This window comes from Euleptes europaea, chromosome 9 (assembly GCF_029931775.1).
Source record: "Euleptes europaea isolate rEulEur1 chromosome 9, rEulEur1.hap1, whole genome shotgun sequence".
NCBI classification, from domain to species: Eukaryota; Metazoa; Chordata; class Lepidosauria; order Squamata; family Sphaerodactylidae; genus Euleptes; species Euleptes europaea.
The window spans coordinates 11,142,183-11,161,199 of NC_079320.1; the positions used below are offsets into that span (position 1 = coordinate 11,142,183).

The following is a 19,017-nucleotide window of genomic DNA, read 5'->3' on the forward strand; positions in this document are numbered from 1 at the left end:
GGTGCAAGGGGGGAAACTGTACGTCCCCTCCTCTCTTCGCAAGGAAGTATTGGGACTTGTACATGGTGCCAGGCTAGCGGGTCATTTTGGTTTCATAAAAACGCTTCACCTGGTTCGAAGACAATTCTGGTGGCCCGGTATGAGATCTGATGTAGAGTTGTATGTGCGCAGCTGCCCCACCTGCGCCACAGCCAAGAAACGGATGGGAAAACCCCCAGGGCTTCTCAAACCGCTTGAGAGCCCCTCCCGTCCCTGGGAAGTCATCGCCATGGATTTTATCACCGACCTACCTCCGAGTCGGGGAAAAACGGTTCTTTGGGTTATCACAGACCTCTTTTCCAAACAGGTTCACTTCGTTCCATGTGCAGGCCTTCCTTCAGCCCAGGGCTTAGCTAAACTGTTCATCACACACGTCCTCAGGCTACACTCGATCCCGAGGAAGGTCCTCTCCGACCGGGGGGTCCAGTTTGTTGCCAAATTCTGGCGGGCCTTCCTAAAGTTAATGGGAGTGGAAGAGCAGGGCCTTTCTTCCGCCTATCACCCCCAAACGGATGGTCAAACAGAACGAGTAAATGCGGTGGTAGAATGTTATTTGCGTTGCTATGTAAATTTCCACCAGGACGACTGGGTCGACCTGCTGCCATTTGCCGAATATGCGTATAACAATGCGCCTCATTCCTCTACCGGCTTTAGTCCCTTCCAAGTTATATACGGGACGGATTTCGGCCCTTTCGGTTCTGCCCCCGTCTCGCCAGAGCTCCAGTCTACCCCTGACCTTCAGGAGTGGATTCAGGTGGTTAAATCCACCTGGCCATGGTTGCTCAAAAATCTGGAAAGGGCAAAAAGCAAGTACAAGGAACAAGCAGACAAACACCGGTCTCCGGGATGGGAACTCAAGGTGGGGGAGCAAGTCTATCTGTCCACCAAAAACCTCCGCTCTCTTCGCCCCTGCAAAAAACTGAGCGACCGTTATGTGGGACCTTTCCCCATTACCAGAGTAATCAACGAGGTTACTGTGGAACTGGACCTCCCAAAAACTCTGAAAGGAGTCCATCCAGTCTTTCATATAAGCCTCCTCAAACCCTATGTGGCAGCCCCCCAGTTCCACCCCCCTCCCGCACACGAGATTCCTACCGTAGTAGGAGGGGACACCCATTTGGAAATATCCAAGGTTTTAGACTCCAAATGGAAGAAAGGGAAACTGTTTTACTTTGTTCGCTGGAAAAACCTTGGCTCCGCTCATGACGAATGGGTGGCCGCACCCCACATGGCGGCTCCTCGCTTAGTCCGGGAATTCCACCTTGCTTATCCCGATAAGCCTCGTCCTCTCGGGGACCCCGGGGGGGGGCCTTAAGGGGGGCAGAATGTGAGGGTCTCTGTCTTTGTGTCTCTGCTTTCCATCACCTGCTGTGTTATCAGTGAACTCGTAAAAGCAGTTCACACCTTCTGGTCTCAGGCGCCAGGCCTGATGGCCCATGTATCTTCCCCCCCCCCCCGCTGTTCTTCCTGCCAGTACTCCCTCAGGCCGATGCGGCCTTGGAAGTGTGATAGCCGCCCAGACTTCCTGGGATCTGTCTGATGTTTTGTATTATGCCAAGCTTGTAACTTCCCATAACAATAAGTGTGAACCCCAGTGCCCCAGTGCCCTGGAGTCAATATATTCTGTAAACCCGTATAGCCCCTCACTTGCAACTTTCTACCTGTGCCTGTCTCATCTCCTGAAGGCTTCAATAAATCGATTGTTTCTGTATCAACGTCTGAGCAACTGATTTGGAGAAGCAAACTCAGAGAGGGGGATCTCTCACACAAGGTCCATCAAGTCCAGCAGTCTGTTCACACCGTGGCCAACCAGGTGCCTCTAGGAAGCCCATGAACAAGACGACTGCAGCAGCAGTATCCTGCCTGTGTTCCACAGCACCTAATATAATAGGCATGCTCCTCTGATACTAGCGTCAATAGAGATACATCATGACTAGTATCCATTTTTACTAGTGAGGAGGGATTTTTTTTTACCTTCCCCTCCCAGTTCTGAAAGGGAGGGTTGCTGGAGGGAGATGTTCATCTCACAACTTCCTCCAGTGAATTAAAAGCTACTCATGGCAGGTCAATTTACCGGCTCTTCTATTCCCAGCGCCCCTTGGCCATTCCACTTCCCGCAATGTTCCATGCCTCTAGGAGTCTATTGGGCATGCTCAGTGCATTCTTTTTTTGGGAAGTGGGAGGATTCTTTTTCTTTTTAATTTACAGAGCAATACCACACACCTTGTGAGTCCCCCAAATATGCAGAAACCTCTATCTTGTCCGTGGGGTTGCCCACAGACCTCCGGACGGGACCATCAGGATTATTTATTATTTAGGGAGGGGCTGTGGCTCAGTGGTAGAGCCTCTGCTTGGCATGAAGAAGATCCCAGGTTCAATCCCTGGCATCTCCAGTTAAAGGGACTAGGCAAGTAGGGGATGTGAAAGACCTCTAAGTCAGCGCGGTGTAGTGGTTAAGAGCGATGGTTTGGAGAGGTGGGCTCTGATCTGGAGAACCGGGTTTGATTCCCTGCTCCTCCACATGAGCGGCGGAGGCTAATCTGGTGAACTGGATTCGTTTCCCCACTCCTCCACACGAAGCCTTGGGCTAGTCATAGTTCTCTTTGAGCTATCTCAGCCCTGCCTACCTCACAGAGTGTCTGTTTTGAGGAGGGGAAGGGAAGGGGATTGTAAGCTGGTTTGATTCTTCCTTAAGTGGTAGAGAAAGTCGGCATATAAAAACCAACTCTTCTTCTTCTTTTTCTTCTCCTCCTCCTCCTCCTCCTCCTCTGCCTGAGACCCTGGAGAGCCGCCGCCTGTTCGAGTAGACAATAGTGACTTTGATGGACCAAGGGTCTGATTCAGTATAAGGCAGCTTCATGTGTTCATGTATTTCTGGACATGTTCCTTCTCTCTCCTAAGCTCTTTTGCTTGGGATGTGCTGAAATTACGATTTTTAGTATTCTACCACTGCTGATTTCGTTCTGTACACCGTTTATTAAAACCATTCCTATATCCCCCAAATTGACATGTGCTAAATCACTCTGCCAGTACTGCTCTCAATTGAATAATTTATTAATCGCTGCACCCATATCTGCTACCTATTTTCCCTATTACCTGTATAAATCTTTATCCAAGTAAGTAGGTGAAACGTTTATTGTGGACAAAGGACTGAGGCCTAACCACAAACCTGAAGGATATCATTTCATTGAAGAAAACTTTTTATTTATTGGGTTTTAACATGCCGTTGCAACCAATAACTGCTGTCTGGATTTTCACCCAGAAATAGTATTATGACACTGATGATGCTGTTTTTCAAGAATCGAAACTCCTACCACATCAGCATTCTGCCACCTCATTCTGTTGCATGTCTAACCCAGGCCTTAGTCAACCCAGGTGTTAGGGTTGCCACGTCCCCCCAGCTGCTTTGGCAATTGGACTCTATGGCATTGAAGTCCCTTCCCTCCCCAAACCTCACCCTCCTCAGGCTCTGCCCCCAAAGCCTCCCGCCAGTGGCAAAGAGGGACCTGGCAACCCTAGCCATAGAGTCCACCCTCCAAAGTATCCATTTTCACCAGGGGAGAGCTGTAACTCCTGGGGATCCTCAGACCCCACCTGGAGGCTGGCATCCCTAACAGGTGTTCAAATTAACTTAGCATATCTAGGAGGATTTCTAAAAAAAGATTTTTATTTCATTTCAATAAAAATAAAAACAGAAATAGAAAACAGATAAATACAGATAAAGAGAAAACAATACATAAAAAATAAACAGGTTCTGGGTGGCCATACAAAGATTTGATAAAATTACAATGATTTTTCTATCCTACTTGTAAAGTATTTTTTGCCAGGTCTCTAGCCTCTTAATGATAAATCCTCTTAATTTTTTACTTGCTCGTTCATTTTACATATTGTTAATATTTTAACAGTAACACAATAATACTTGCCTTCACTGCATATTCTACTAATTTTAACATTAGGGCTAACTTATTTTTAAATTAATATCTAAAAGCAAGTCCAGGAGGATTGTGGGAGCACTGATACCTAGGGTTACCAACCTCCAAGTGGTGGCAGGAGATCTCCTGCTATTATAACTGATCTCCAGCTGATATAGATCAGTTCCCCTGGAGAAAATGGCCGCTTTGGCAATTGGACTCTATGGCAATGAAGTCCCTCCCTTCTCCAAACCCCGTCCTCCTTAGGCTCTGCCTCAAAAACCTCCTGCCAGGGGCGAAGAGGGACCTGGCAACCCTACTGATACCTATGATTGCCGTTATGGATGTTGCCTATGCTTATTGTATATCCAACTGAGCTGTTGCATAGAAACGTCACAGATTTTTATTTCTTGCATTTCATTGTTTTACAGCCTCACTGTTACTTTTTAAAAACCTTTATCTACTATCGAAGAACATACTTCATGCATCGAATGAAGTGGGCTCTGATCCACACAAATATCTCTTAAAAGTGGTGGACTCTAATCTGAGGAAGCGGATTTGATTCCCCACTCCTCCACATAACCAACGGACTCTTATCTGGTGAACTGGGTTGGTTTCCCCACTCCTACACATGAAGCCTGCTGGATGACCTTGAACTAGTCACAGTTCTCTCTGAACTCTCTCAGCCACATTTGCCTCACAAGGTGCCTGTTGTGGGGAGAGGAAGGGAAGGTAATTGTAAGCTGCATTGAGACTCCTTAAAAGGTAGAGAAAGTTGGCACATGGAATCCAGCTATTCTTCTCCTCCTCCTTCTCCTCCTCCTCCTCCTCCCCTGCTCAGATTTCAGGATGCAACGCTAACTTGAGCAACTGCGGGTGTACCTCATTGCTTTCATTTCAATAATATCCATGGTAAAAACAGGGGTGAGGTGAGGAAGACGGGAATGGTAGGATCTGCCCTATCTACAAATTTAATATGTTATTGGCTTTCCGTTTACTGGACGAGTCAGACCTCTTGACTGGATATTTGTGTTCAGTTTGGGTGGGGGGAAAAAGACAATCTCATTTCAGTTTCATGCACTGTGCTCCTTCCAAGTGTATGATTTGGAACCGAGGAAATTAATTTGGAGAGGGGGAAAAACGCACAAGAAAACCCATAAAAGAATTGTCACTGAAGCATTTCAATGTCTGCTTGAGATCATTGCTTCAATTCCGTGTGGCAAACAACCATGGGTGACTCCCCCGTTTATCCTAAGTGACAACCTCCTGTTTCACTTGAAGGGATGAGATGTGTCTATTAACCGGCGCAGGTTTGAAATCCCATTTGGAAATATTATTTACACTTCCTTTCTTGGCACTCCCCCATTCTAACTTTGCAGCTGGGGTTCACATCTGGGTGTCCAATTTATATCCTAAAGGCTATGAAAAAGAACACTTATATTGGAATTAAAGTAGTGGGATAAGCTTACTTTTTCCTAAGGGGAGGCTGTTCAGAAAAAGGTAAGATTGTGCGAAGACCCTGAGACAGAGAAGAAAATATGTCACCCATGAACTCTGTCATGATAGCCACCAAAGTACATCCAGTAAACAATCAAAATATTTGGAGCTCCGTCGTCTCAAAATATCCCCACTAACAGAAAAGAAGGATTTCATGGAAAAGAAGTGGCTAGAACTTTTATGCCTGACATGCTAGCTTTCTATAAGCAGGGATTTTTTTGATAGGGGGAGTATTCACTTGTCCTCATGTCCTTTTGCTGACTGGGACATCACAGCTCTCAAAGCTAATCTAAGCATTATGCAGAGTAAGATGTGCAACTGATTTCGGCCCTGAATTAGACTATAGGAGACAATTGTATTTTTCAGTACTCCCCTGTGTAAAAACTGCCTGCAGGTAGTAAACTAGCACCTCTATGCTGGTGTACTACATGTTGCTCCTGTATTGTTTAATTCTTATTTTACTATCAACCTTCAGGATTACTTATGTGGAATGCATAAATAAGGGCCCCATGGGTGCCAGCTATCACACCATTAAGAAAGCAACTGCAACTGGCACGTCTATAGTTTCACAAAGTATCTGTGTTGGGCTGCAGTAGAAGCGTTAGATACAAGTCCAGTAGCAGGGCGGGGCTGTGGCTTAGTGGTAGAGCATCTGCTTGGCATGCAGAAGGTCCCAGGTTCAGTCCCCAGCACCTCCAGTTAAAGGGACTAGACAAGTAGGTGATGTGAAAGACCTCTGCCTGAGACCTTGGAGAGCGGCTCCCTTTTGGAGAGAGTGAGAATGGGTGGGGGAGTCAGGCCAAGGACCTTTGGGAGGGGCTGTAGCTCAGTGGTAGAGCTTGGCACGCAGAAGGTCCCAGGTTCAATCAAGTAGGTGATGTGAAAGACCTCTGCCTGGTTGGCCACTGTGTGAACAGACTGCTGGACTTGATGGGCCTTGGTCTGATCCAGCAGGGCTTCTCTTATGTTCTTATGAGACCCTGGAGAGCTGCTCCCTTTTGGAGAGAGTGAGAATGGGTGGGGGAGTCAGGCGAAGGCCCTTTGGGAGGGGCTGTAGCTCAGTGGCAGCTTCATGTGTTTGCCTTAGAGACCAACAAGTTTTTCAGGGTATGAGCTTTCAAGAGTCAAATCTACCTTTGTCACAAACAAAGCTCCCTTTGTGAGATAGTATCAGACGAAGGGAGCTTTGACTCTCAAAAGCTTGTACCCCGAAAATCTTGTTGGTCTCTGAGGTGCTACTGGACTCATATCTTTCTATTCGTTTTCCTAAAACCTTATATTTTACTCTTCTTTGAGGTCATGAAAACTGTCCTCCAGACCTCCCTGCTCAGTTTTCTGATCTTTATCTTTATTTTCCAGGGCATTTCTCCTTTATGTGCATCTGTTTCTACTTTGCTGTTTTCATTTCCATTGTATCCTGCATTTCAGTCCCCTTAAAGGGAACAGGAAACTCATACAGTTATTTCCAATAATCATTTCCAACCATAACATAACAGAGACCTTTAAGATGGGTGCCTTGGCCACAATTAAGGTTGCCAACCTCCAGGTGTTGGCTGGAGATCTCCCGCTATTACAACTGATCTCCAGCTGATAGAGATCAGTTCCCCTGGAGAAAATGGCCGCTTTGGCAATTGGACTCTATGGCATTGAAGTCCCTCCCCTCTCCAAACCCTGCCCTCCTCAGGCTCCGCCCCCAAAATCTCCAGGTATTTCCCAACGCAGAGCTGGCAACCCTAGTCACAATGCTCAACAGAGTGATCGAACAGCTTTTTCAGAGGTAACTGCTGTAAAATAGCTGCAACGTCACTAACCGTGCTATGTTTTCCCCATTTAAAATCCATTTGCCTTTCCTTATCCTCTGTCCTGTATAATGCAGCACACAGCATCCTCACTCGGGGAGGGGCTGTGGCTCAGAGGAAGAGGATCTACTTCTCATGCGGAAGATCCCAGGTTCAATCCCTGGAATCCCCAGTTAAAAGGACCAGGCAGTAGATGATGGGAAAGACCTATGCCTGCGACCCTGGAGAGCTGCTGTCAGTCTGAGTAGACAACACTGGTCTTGATGGAGTGACCAGTGCTCTGATTCAGTAGAAGGCAGCTTCGTGTGCATGTTAGGTTAGCCCAAGCTGCTTTGCTCCACCTCCTGTCTGAGTTGCTTCTGTTTCATCATAGCTCTTTGTCGTGTTTCTGCCCAAAGCTGGAAATGCAAGAAGTTCTCATTAGAGCGACTTTGGCTGTTTCCCCCTTCCCCCAAATGCTTGCACTCAAATGCTTTACTTGAATAATCTAGTGAAAGAAAGGGCTTTCTTTTCTGGTTAGGGTTGGATCACTTGACCTGAATTTAGCCTCGGTGTGTGTGTGTGTGTGTGTGTGTGTGTGTGTGTGTGTGTGTGTGATTGGAAGGAAGCCGAGAAGGCATAAAATAAAACAAGCAATGGGTCAGGAAGCGTGCTTTGCAGAGATAAGCATCAAGCCTGTCACCTCCCTTCTCCATCCAGCAGCTTCTTTCAATCCAAAAAGGGGTGGTATTGTTGGAGATTCACTGTAAAGTGCTGGAGCTCAAGGGTCTTGGACATCCTTCAGGCAAGGAGAGAATTGTTGGAATATCTATTCCAACAAGAATGACTGGTACAGAGGAGAGTGTGGCTGGTACAGTGAAATCTAAGAAAAGGGCCTTATTCACACAAGAGCACATGAAGAAGAAGACGAAGAAGAAGAAGAAGAGGGTTGCCAGGGCCCTCTTCACCACTGGCAGGAGGTTTTGAGGGCAGAGCCTGAGGAGGGCGGGATTTGGGGAGGGACTTCAATGCTTTCAATGCCTTCAATGTCCAATTGCCATTTTCTCCAGGTGAACTGATCTCTATCAGCTGGAGATCAGTTGTAATAGCAGGAGATCTCCAGCTAGTACCTGGAGGTTGGCAACCAATCTGTCTTTATAATCTCCCTCAGTCTCTCCCCCTACTGCTGCCTAGACCTATTCCATCTGCTGCACCTTTTTAGCAAAAATGCAACATTTTCCTTGGAGAGCATTTGTATGCTTCTTCCAGATGTAAGGAAAACAAATGTGTAAAAACAGGACGGACTCTCTGTGAGATCCTCTCCGCCATTCAGGAAACGATCGCAGCTGTCTCCCAGGCAGAGTGGAAAGCCTGGCAGCTGCCAAATTGCCTCCTGGCCCCAGCCCTGGTGACTGCAATTCTAAGGATGCAGGGAGAGGGTGACAGCAGCCTGCCTGCGTGCTGCCTCAGAAGTGTCGCAGGGTTCAGCCGAGCAAGAGCGGATTCCTACAACCTCTGAGGCAGGACCGCCATGGGAAACTGTCACCAGGGAGAGCCAGCATGGTGTAGTGGTTAGGAGCGGTGGTTTGGAGCGGCGGACTCTGATCTGGAGAACTTGATACCCCACTTCTCCACATGAGCGGCGGAAGCTAATCTGGAGAACCAGGTTTGATTCCCCACTCCTCCACATGAGCGGAGGAGGCTAATCTTGTGAACTTGATTTGTTTCCCTACTCCTCCACATGAAACCAGATGCATGACCTTGGGACTTCAATGCCATAGAGTCCAATTGCCAAGGTGGCCATTTTCTCCAGGTGAACTGCTCTTTATTGGCTGGAGATCAGTTGTAATAGCAGGAGATCTCCAGCCAGTACCTGGAGGTTGGCAACCCTATGAAAACCCCATAAGCGGTCGCCATGTCGGCTGCAACTTGACAGCACTTTACACACACAAGCTACAGTAAAGACAACTCTTCCGTCAGCAAAAAAGCAGGGTTAAGTGGCTTTAAAGTTTAAACAGTAAATGTCATCCTTAGTTCCACAGGGGATGCCTGTTCTCTTGGGAGCTTCAGTGCGGCTGCCGATTTGATGGTTCTCCTGGCCTTGTCAGAAGTTACTGTCAGACGGGGGAGCAAAGATGCCCAGGAAAGGAGATGAAGAGAACATAAGGCAAAGCACATTAGAACAGAATCTCTCTCAAGGGACTAGTTAATTTTAACTTTCTTTGTTAACAGTTTCATAGTGTATTAGTCTTTGACCTTGCCGGGCTCGCCGGAGAATACCTTTCACATGGCCTCTCCTCTGTCTCTTTCTCTTCTTTTAATTTTCTCAGAGATTAATAAAGATGCTGAGAGCTCCTGAAGGAATTGGGGTCATGCAACAACAAAAAAAAGTTTTGTCCCTGTTAGATAGTTTCAGAGGGTAGCCGGGTTGGTCTACAGTAGAACAGCTAGAATTGAGTCCAACAGCACCTGGTGTAGTCAGCATGGTGTATTGGTTAAGAGTAGTGGTTTGGAGCGGTGGACTCTGATCTGGAGAACCGGGTTTGATTCCCCACTCCTCCACATGAGCGGCGGAGGTTAATCTGGTGAACCGGGTTGGTTCCCCACTCCTACACTTGAAGCCAGCTGGGTGACCTTGGGCTAGTCACACACACCACCCCTTATAGTGGCGAAGAGGGACCTGGCAACCCTAGTAGGGGCCTGGAGGGGGCATTTGATAGATCAGTGTTGACCATTAGTGTTGGCCATTAGCGTCAGCCATCCATTTGGCATCCACCCTTTCACCATCATCTGTGGTTTCCCAGGTCTTTCTCCACTATAAATGGCTTGATCCATTCTGGTGCTATCTCAGAGGGGATGCTGATGCCACATTTCAAGGTCCATTTCTACAGCTCCCCTTTCCCTTTGTGCTTAGTTGTTTCCTTGTTGCCCTTGAAGCAAAGGCAATTGGTTTTCTGCACTCACTTCTGTGGGCATCTGGGAGATGGCTGCTCCCACCCCATATGGGCCTGTGACTCATGCCAACTGCGGGGCTAAATCTCATTAATAACTCAAAGGCCAGCGAGAAATTTGAAACGGGACTGAACAGGCCATAATCCCTCCGGACCCCTCTCCCCAGCTCTGATACAATCTCATTGGCGATAAAGCTTCATCATAAGCCATTATTGGATCTAGGGTTGCCAACCTCCAGGTGGTGGCGGGAGATCTCTCGCTATTACAACTGATCTCCAGGCGACAGCGATCAGTTCACCTGGAGAAAATGGCCGCTTTGGCAATTGGACTCTATGGCCTTGAAGTCCCTCCCCTCTCCAAATCCTGCCCTCCTCAGGCTCCGCCCCAAAAATCTCCAGATATTTCCCAATTTAGAGCTGGCAACCCTAATTGGATCTTATAGTTTGTTACCTTTTGCTTGGCTCGCCTGGTTAAAGGATTGTCTCTGGTCCCGAATAAATATTAGTTTTCAAATGCTTCCCATATCTCTACTACTGTGGCAACTGCAAGGCCTATTCGGGATGGTGAACATGTTAAAACATGAAGCTGCCTTATACCAAATCAGGCCCTTGGTCCATCAAGGTCAGTATTGTCTACTCAGACTGGCAGCGACTCTCCAGGGTCTCAGGCAGAAGGTCTTACACGTCACTTCCTACTTGATCCCTTTTTAACAGGACATGTTGGAGATTGAACCTGGGACCTTCTGCATGCCAAGCAGATGCTATACCACAGTGCCATGGACCCTTTTCAAATGAAGTTCATTTCATGGGCATTCATGTATTGCTTCCTACGCTCATCAAACACGACTGCCTTATTCTGGGTGTGATGTGTCTCTGTGGCCTCAGCTGGAGATCTCCTGCTATTACAACTAATCTCCAGCTGATAGAGATCAATTCCCCCCGGAAAAAATGGCCGCTTTGGCTATTGGACTGTACGCATTGAAGTCCCTCCCCTCCCCAAACCCCGCCCTCCTCAGGCTCTGCCCCAAAAACCTCCCGCCGGTGGCAAAGAGGGACCTGGCAACCCTGGGCCCGGCCCACCAGTATCCCCCATCCGGCCACACAGGGCTTTAAGCCAGGTCTTTCAGATCCTAGTCCAACACTCTACACTAGACTGGCTGCACTTGTGTACCAGTGTGCTGGCAAGACACCACACAAAGAGAATCTTGATGCAACCCATAAACATAATGACATGAGCAACTTTGGAGGGAAAGCAGTTTCCTCAAAACATTTCCATAAACAAAGTGCAATATTTAGAAATGTACTTCTCCAATAAAGAATACCTCGGGGTATTGGTTCCACTTCAAAAGGTCATCTGGAAGGCCAAAATCTAGGGACAGATTCAGATGAAGTAGGGTTGCCAGCTCTGGGTGGGGAATAGGGTTGCCCGGTTCCTCTTCACCACCAGCAGGAGTTTTTTGGGATGGGGCCTGAAAAGGGTGGGGTTTGGGGAGGGGCTTCAATGCCATAGAGTCCAATTGTCAAAGTGGCCATTTTCTCCAGGTGAACTGATCTCTATCAGCTGGAGATCAGTTGTAATAGCAGGATATCTCCAGCTAGTACCTGGAGATTGGCAACCTTAGTTGGAAATACCTGGAGATTTTTGGGGCAGAGCCTGAGGAGGGCAGGGTTTGGAGAGGGGAGGGATTTCAATGCCATAGAGTCCAATTGCCAAAGCGGCCATTTTCTCTAGGGGGAACTGATCTCTATCAGCTGGAGATCTCCAGCCACCTGGAGATTGGGAACCCTAGGATGAAGAGACATTTGGAAGCCACAGAGCCATTTCAATGCCATAGAGTCCAATTGCCAAAGCGGCCATTTTCTCCAGGCGAACTGATCTCTATCGGCTGGAGATCAGTTGTAGTAGCGGGAGATCTCCAGCCACCACTTGCAGGATGGCAACCCTAAGATGGAGACATTGGGAAGCATCTGCCCAGCACCCAGTCCACCGACTCTTAAACGCCAGCAGCAGGAGTCTAGAGAATCAATACGTCTGCTTGTCCTGACCAAAGACTTGAGACAGACCCATCCTTAAATTCCCCCATTTGGTCTCCTTGGCATGGTCGAATGAGAAGCCAAGGTACCATAAAGCTCAGCAGAGCGTGGGACATAAACGACATCCATTGTCTTAGCACTTTACATGCCTAATTTGTTTACTACCTCCACTAAGCACCCTGGCAAACAATTAAGCTTCTGCCGGGGTCAAAGGGTTAAAAAACTGGCATCCAAATGACTTCAGCATCAACCGTGATCGAACTTGAGAGATCAACGATAACAAGGAGACGCACATCCGCAATGGCCTTATTTGCGAGAATTTATGCCCCTCGGTAGAATTAATGCCATTAACAATTTATGGGTGAATTTATTGTCAGCACGGTTTTGCGATTGACAAACTATTTTTTTTTAAAAAAATAGTGGGTTGGGGAGTTAGAGAGTAGCTTCCAATTAAGTAGAATTTCAAACATCATAGATTCTTGGGGGGGGGGGGCTTTTTTATTTCTTTCCAGCGACATGATGGCGTTTTGAAAGGTCAGGGTTTTCAGAGAACGAATGTCAGCTATTGATATTACTCATGTTTTCTAATGAGCATTGTGTGCAGCTTCATTAAAGAATCTTCATGAAAAGAAAAAAAAATCTTGGGTTGAGTTTGGTCCAGAGTTTTGCTGTAGGAGGTGAAGGAAAAGTTTTGTGCCAGGGATTTTCATAAAAGTCTTAACAACATTGTTGATGTCGTTGAGAAAGCAAAAGATATAGCCTTATCAACAGACAATAATGCTAGGAGAAGTTGAAGGAAAAGAGGAAGACCCGGCATGAAATGGGTTGACTCAATCAAGGAAGCTACGGCCCTCAGTCTGCATGATCTGAGAAAGAAGAAGAAGAAGAAGAAGTTGGTTTTTATATGCCGACTATCTCTACCATTTAAGGAAGAATCAAACCGGCTTACAATCACCTTCCCTTCCCCTCCCCTCCCCACAACAGACACCCTGTGATGTAGATGGGGTTGAGTGAGCTCTAAGAGAGCTGTGACTAGCCCAAGGTCACCCAGCTGGCTTCATGTGTAGGAGTGGGGAAACCAACCTGGTTCACCAGATTAGTGTCCGGTGCTCATGTGGAGGAGAGGGGAATCAAACCCGGTTCTCCAGTTTAGAGCCCATTGCTCCAAACCACTGCTCTTAACCACTACACCAGGCTGGCTACCAAGGCAGCACTTCTGAGTTCTGCCATAGAGTCCAATTGCCAAAGTGGCCATTTTCTCCAGGGAACTGATCTCTATCAACTGGAGATCAGTTGTAATAGCAGGAGATCTCCAACTAGTACCTGGAGGTTGAAAAAGATCCACAACAGCACTTACAACTATAATAATAAAGTAAGGATTTTTATAAAGTGAAAAAGGTGCAAAAAGTGAATATGTATACATGAATACAATAGGGTACAATAAGATACAAATTATCAAAAGAATCCAGCACAGATGGAAATTAAATTGAAGGATATAAGCATCCTGTAAGGCAGGTAAGTCAATATATATTGTCCACAATATGTTGTTATTTCTTCTCTGTATATGACAAACTGGACGGTAAACAGCGATGGCGAAGCCACAACGAGGAAGTATCAGGACATGTCGTCTAGATCAAAAGCACGTTTCGCACTTGGCTTCATCAGCTACATGTATCTAAGAGAATTCATAATAGTCATAATAAATAAAGTCTCAAACAGGACCAAAGTCTTCCTTGTGTCTCTCTTGTGCAGGTACCTGCCTTACAGGATGGTTATATCCTTCAATTGAATTTCCATCTGTGCTGGATTCTTTTGATAATTTGTATCTTATTGTACCCTATTGTATTCATGTATATATATTCACTTTTTTTTGCACCTTTTTCACTTTATAAAAATCCTTACTTTATTATTATAGTTGTAAGTGCTGTTGTGGATCTTTTCCATTACCATTGCAGCACTGAGCCTTGTTTGTCTCCAAGTACCTGGAGGTTGGCAACCCTATTCATCCCAAAGAAATTGACATTGCTCAATGAGCATTTCAGTGAGTATTATTGTAGTATTTCTGATTAGCTGTGTTAAGCGCACTGAACGCTGCAATGTGTGTGAAGCTCTTTAGGGCCACTGGTTTTAATTGCAGCCTGAAAATAATGAAGCATAAAAGACAAGCAGGAATCCAATTCTTTATTTTCAAATTGGTTTTTTTGCAGGAGGTCTCGCCGCTTATCAAGAGATGCAAAGAGTCAGTCAATTTTCTTTGGTTTGAAACCGATGGCTTTTTTTGGGGGGGGGGTCTCTTTTAGACAACCAGGTACGGATTGGGCACAGAATTCTCCAGACGAAAGGAAACAATCGTTTTCTGAAAATATCCTTTTCAGTATTGCTGTGATTGACTAAGGTAGGCCGGTGCCCCCATGCCGTGAGGATGCTAATTGCTTTGACAATTCCCTCTCAGTTTCAGTGGTGGCTTTCCATAAAGCCTGTGGCGGCAGCGTGTTTGTGTGAGTGTGTTCAATTCACAAAACACACATCCAAAGGCCTCCTTGGGCACGCGGTTCTAGCTGAACAGGTTTTTGGGGATTTTTTTTGGAACCTGCAGGGTAGATTTGTTCATTAAAGGCGGGGAAGGACCAACCTGTCTGGAGTATTCAGCAGAAGGTTCTGAAAGCATCCATCTGTGGCATTCGGTTTCCTACAAGTATCATCTTGTTTGGATGCTGGTTATCAAAGGATGGCATTTCAGAAGACAGGCACCCCCCCACCCGTTTCATTTAAGGGAACTGGGAGAGTATGCTCTGTTCTTTTACCATCTGTTTATATTCACAGCCACCTCTCCATCTTGTGCCAAATTTATTTGGGTTTTCAAAAAAAAAAAATCTGCCTGGATGTAGAATTCAGAGTCTATGCATTCATGTGCCCAGTGTTCTCTGTAGGATGCTTCACACATGCATCTACATCACTAGATCCCCCCCCCCCCAATAGTTGACTACTGTTCATGCCAGGACTGGTAACCGAGCTGATATCACTGACCAGCATTGTGCTTGCGAGGACGTGTGGATACATGAAAGGATGCAGCATTGTATTTCTTAGAATCATAGAATCATAGAGCTGGAAGGGACCACCAGGGTCATCTAGTCCAACCCCCTGCACAATGCAGGAAATTCACAACTACCTGCTCCCACATCCCCACTGACCCCTACTCCATGCCCAGAAGATGGCCAAGGTGCCCTCCCTCTCATGAACTGTCCAAGGTCATAGAATCAGCATTGCTGACAGATGGCCATCTAGCCCCTGCTTTAAAACCTCCAGGGAAGGAGAGCTCACCACCTCCAGAGGAAGCCTGTTCCACTGAGGAACCGCTCTGTTAGACAGTTCTTCCTAATGTCTAGATGGAAACTCTTTTGATTTAATTTCAACCCGTTGGTTCTGGTCCCACCTTCTGGGGCAACAGACACTCTAAAGATTTTCCCAGTCTCTATATTTTTAAGGAGATTAAGGAAGGATTAAGAGGAATCCTAGAACCTCCTGGTGACATCATCGGCACCACCCCCTATAAGACAGCCCTATATTTCTGATCAAGGGCCCATTCACACATGCAAGCCTTTGAAGACTGCCAGCAGAATATATAAACTTTGAAAAACATTGTGTGTGAGATTATGGGAAGTTCTAATAATATATCTGGGGCCCTGATATACCCTGATCTGGATGGCCCAGGCTAGCCTTATCTCGTCAGTTCTCGGAAGCTAAGCAGGGTCTGGTTAGTACTTGGATAGGAGACCACCAAGAGTTGCTTTGCAGAGTCTAACTATCTCTGAACTATTCTTGCCTTGGAAACCCCATGGGCCACCAAAAGTCTGTTTGTGCTTGACAGCACTTATGTACATAGCTAAGAACATAAGAACATAAGAAAGGCCCTGCTGGATCAGACCAAGGTCCATCAAGTCCCGCAGTCTGTTCACACAGTGGCCAACCAGGTGCCTCTAGGAAGCCCCCAAACAAGATGACTGCAGCAGCATTATCCTGCCTGTGTTCCAAAGCACCTAATAGAATAGGCATGCTCCTCTGATCCTGGAGAGAATAAGCACGCATCATGACTAGTATCCATTTTGACTAGTAGCCACGGATAGCCCTATCCTCCGTGAACGGGTCCACTCATAAGAACATAAGAAAGGCCTTGCTGGATCAGACCAAGGTCCATCAAGTCCAGCAGCCTGTTCACATAGTGGCCAACCAGGTGCCTCTAGGAAGCCCACAAACAAGACAGCTGCAGCAGCATTCTCCTGCCTGTGTTCCAAAGCACCTAACATAATAGGCATGCTCCTCTGATCTTGGAGAGAATAGCCATGCATCATGACTAGTATCCATTTTTATTAGTAGCCATGAATACCCCTTTCCTCCATGAACGTGTCCAGTCCCCTCTTAAAGCCTTCCAAGTTGGCAGCCATCACCACATCCTGGGGCAGGGAGTTCCACAATTAAACTATACATTGCATGAAGAAATACTTTAAAAAATTAACCTGTATCAGGTTTCCTTGTTGGATGATTTCAGAATGTCTGTTTAGAGCAAGACTGCACCCGGCTCCTGTGTTTCATTTTAAACAGATAGAAAGACCAACAAATCCTCCCCTCCCCTCCTTGTGCAAACACTGCATAAGCTTCATCCATCCAGCAGAATTTGCACGGTGAGCACAAATAGCGGCATGTCACGGTCCATTGCCGCCTTGCTTGGAGTCATTCATTTAATAGCTCAGGCCTGCCACCTCGGCAAGAGGACTGTGCAACATTTCATATTGTTTGAGACAAATATGAGATAAAGAGGCTGCTGTGCTTGGGGGTGGGGAAGTGAGGATCCTCCCGTCTTGAGCTTTCTTTAATGCCTCGCAAAGCAATTTTTCTTGGAGTGTAAAAATGATAACACCATTGCATTAGCCAAGGGGAGGGCAAATGTATGGTTGCCAACCTCCAGTTACTAGCTGGAGATCTCCTGATATTACAACTGATCTCCAGCCTGTAGAAATCAGTTGACCTGGAGAAAATGGCAACCTTGGCAATTGACTCTATGGCATTGAAGTCCCTCCCCTCCCCAAATAGGGTTGCCAGGTCCAGGTTCAGGGTAGCTCCAAGGAACTCTCCTTGCATTAACCCCGAAGTCTGGTGCAGATTGGGTCAGGGGTCCAATTTTATGGGGTCCCGAAGGGGTCGCTCCCACTTCTCCACAGAGAAGCATTGTAAAAAAACTCCTGCTCCCACAGGAGCTTCAAAAATGTTTTCCATAGACTATAATGGACCAAAGTTTTTTGTGGGAGGGAAATCCAGAAATAAAGTCGAATACCCATATTTACTGGTTTGGGTATTTGGCTTATTTTGGGTTTACTGAAAAAAAAATCAGGCTCAATAAACCCGAACCCAAAATTTACCGATTTTTTTTTGCACAACCCTACATCCTGACAAAGCAATCCCCAGTTGGTTTTGAAAGTGGAGGGTTTGTGGAGAACTCCTACAAGTACCCATGAAAACCCCAAGGAGCGATATGGTACTCATTCTAAGCTACCGTATTTATCCTTTGACTAGACTTACTTGGATTTTCAGACTGCAATGGTGTGTTCACAAAACTCAGTAAAACTCCTACCTCTGCTGGACTGGATTATCTGGATGCAATGAGAAGAGCCTTGTTTTATTTATGTAATGTGTTATATCCACCTTTCTTCCATCATGGAACTCCAGTGTGCCTTCGGTGTAAGCGTTGCTGCCACTAAGTTGGCTCTAAACGGAGTATTAACTTATGCTTGGTAGTTTTCATCATGAGCGTTCTGCCAATTTATAGCTAAACACAGGAACCAACTTCACTGGAGTATATAGTGTTTGAGAGGATGCGAAGTTAACACTAAGTTGGTCTCTGTGGTTTATGGTAGCTGTTTCAGGCAGTGGTCATGGATATGAGAAGCCACAATAATTGATCAGCACCAGCAGACTTCATCCTATCACTTAAGAACCACTTGATTTTTCTGGAAGAACCAAAAATGTTTTTTTGTGAGCCTTCTGTCCTGACCCTGGCTTGTCATCTTGCTGTTTCTTGGACCTCTGTTCTGACTCAACATGGTGTAGTGGTTAAGAGCAATGGACTCTAATCTGGAGAACCGGGTTTGATACCCCACTCCTCCACATGAGCGGTGGACTCTAATCTGGTGAACTGGGTTTGTTTCCCTACTCCTCCACATGAAGCCTGCTGGGTGACCTTGGGCTAGTCACAGCTCTCTGAACTCTCTCAGCCACACCTACCTCACAAGGTGTCTGTTGTGGGGAGAGGGGGGAAAGGAGATTGCAAGCCAGTTTGATTCTCCGTAAAAGGTAGAGAAAGTTGGCATATAAAAACCAACTCTTCTTCTTCTTCTTTGATGTCCAATGTTGGACTTTTCTCTCCCACCCAACCAGCTACATTCCTCAGTGCCTCACAATCTTTCTCACATATCTCAGTGAGGGTCTACAGAGGGTATTCATTGGGTCTATAAAAGTTCCTGTATAAATCCCCATGAAACAACTGAGAAATACAACTCAAATTGTTCTTTTTAATTTCCGAGGCATCTGAGAAGGGATGTTCCTGGTGAATTGCATCCATAGACTCATTCAGATAACAGATGTCACTCAGTTAGAGTCGCTTGCCCACCACTAGTTGCCAGAAAGAAACAGATGGCAATAAAGAGATGTGGCCAAAGAATGAACATGGAAACAGGAAATGACAGAGAGAACATTTTTGGGTTTTCCAGCCGGACTCGTTTTTGAGTCTAGAAAAATAATCTGGCGCCATCATAT

General features: G+C 46.3%; 1 protein-coding gene across 1 annotated transcript in view; it reads right to left on the minus strand.

Moving 5' to 3' along the window:
- Positions 1 to 19,017, minus strand: part of LOC130482913 (nucleolar protein 58-like) — a 67,909-nt gene that overhangs the window by 16,406 nt on the left and 32,486 nt on the right. The window lies entirely within an intron of this gene.